At 41.9% G+C, this 1,907-nt stretch overlaps 1 non-coding gene across 1 annotated transcript; it reads right to left on the reverse strand.

Moving 5' to 3' along the window:
* Window positions 1–916: 916 nt before the first annotated feature.
* Window positions 917–1,046, reverse strand: LOC142460636 (small nucleolar RNA SNORA49). The gene has a single exon (XR_012786808.1). It is a non-coding gene; the product is annotated as a small nucleolar RNA SNORA49 (small nucleolar RNA).
* Between the last annotated feature and the right edge of the window lie 861 nt (window positions 1,047–1,907).

The following is a 1,907-nucleotide window of genomic DNA, read 5'->3' on the forward strand; positions in this document are numbered from 1 at the left end:
AGATGGGAGGTGAACTTGCCTTTAGCATCTGCTTATTGTATCTCATTCACTCAATCTAATTCTAAAATTAGATTAGATTGATATTGAAAAACAGAGAGGAGCGATCAATATTAGACCTAGTTATTTTCTACCATTCCTGGGCATGAGATTCCTGCTTGGTCATCAGTGGACAATGATCAGAGACAGAAGCAGCATAACTGGGGTCCACACTAGCCTTGGAGTTGGGGTCAACACAGCCCCCACCGAAATCTTAAATAGCTCCACTTGTTAATTCTGTGACTATGGACAAGCCTTGAACCTCTCTGAGATTAAATTGCAGAGGATATAATAAATTAATTTTCATAGGGTTCTTAGGAATATTAACTTGTATCCCAAGGAAGCTCCCCTGAACAGTCCAGGGATTATCAGTTCCTCTATGCAGTCAGTTGCAAAGCAATATGTAGAATAATCTACCTGTGAGGAACAGGAGCGGGGCATAACTATGAAGAAAATCAATACCACTGCCATGGAGTTGATGCCAACCCAGAGGTACCCCATAGGACAGGGTAAACTGTCCCCTGTTAATTTCTGAGACTGTAACCCTTTACAGTAGTGGAAAGCCTGGTCTTTCTCTTGGAGAAAGGCTGGTGATTTCAAACTGCTGACCTTGCAGTTAGCAGCCCAACATGTAACCACGACTGTTCCAGGGCTCCTTATTTTACCATTTATATATCTTCAGAAATGTAATGGCTAAATGTTTCATAACTAGAAGTAATACTGACTTTATTTAGCAAATTTATTTGTTAAATAGAATATTATGCAATTTGAACATTGCATGCCAATCCTAGTTTGGTTATGATAGATTTAAGTGAGATAGACACTTTTTTACTTCACTTCAGTTTGCACGTTAAATTAAGTAAACATTCTTTTTTTTTTCACTGTTAGCTTGCTGTGGAGGCCCCAGAAGAAAATGGGTTCTTCCTGGGGAGGGACATGGACTTTCTTATCTATCCTCAGGCAATGCCCGGGTCTTCCACAGCGAGAAGGCACTGGAGGGGCTGAGGATAAGTAAACATTCTGTGATAGTATTTCTGATGTGTTAAAATTGCTAGGTTACAGTCTCAGTTATTTAACAAAAGACCAATCTCGATGTTGCTCTACAGGTATTCTGTAGATCGAATTAAAGACCATGTCCATTCACTATAGGCAAGAGGATGGAACAGAATCTGGATATGTTGCATTCTGTTGTGCATCAAGTCACTATGGGTTGGAACTGACTCAGTGGCACCTAACAACAACAGTCTGGATGGCTCTGATTCCATCAGCTGTGAAGACTTTAAATATACTGCTGAGGTTTCCCTGAGGAAGAACACATTTTTGCCTGTGTCACAAATGTAAGCCTGTGGGAATTTTATGGGGCAGAGACAATCCCTACGTCCTGCTGTTCTCAAGAACACTGGGAGTACCAGTCACCTTAATGGAAGTACACAGGCTTTCTTCCTTCAGCTCTCCCCACCAGGCACAAGTACCACACCTCAGCATCCATCTTGATTCACATCAACCCTTCAGCAGAAGAGAATTAACAGGGTCCCAAAAACCATCCCCAAATCCTCATGACTGGATCAATGGGTAACATCCTGATAAACGGAGAACAGATCAAAATGATAAAAATACTCGTCCTGCTTGGACCCACCATCAACACTTATGAAGCAGCAGTCGTGAAGTGAAGCCATGTGTTGCATTAGGCAAATCTGCTGCACATGGGATCATTAAAGGGTGGGAGAGCAAGGCTGTCAGTTTCCGAACTAAGGTGTCCCTGCCCCAAGCCATGATGATTTCAATTATCTCGTCTGCATGTGAAAGTCGGACAATGAATATGAGAGACCAAAGAGGAGTGAGTGTGCCTTGAATTATGGTGAAGAATATTG

This window comes from Tenrec ecaudatus, chromosome 10 (assembly GCF_050624435.1).
Source record: "Tenrec ecaudatus isolate mTenEca1 chromosome 10, mTenEca1.hap1, whole genome shotgun sequence".
Classification (NCBI taxonomy): domain Eukaryota; kingdom Metazoa; phylum Chordata; class Mammalia; order Afrosoricida; family Tenrecidae; genus Tenrec; species Tenrec ecaudatus.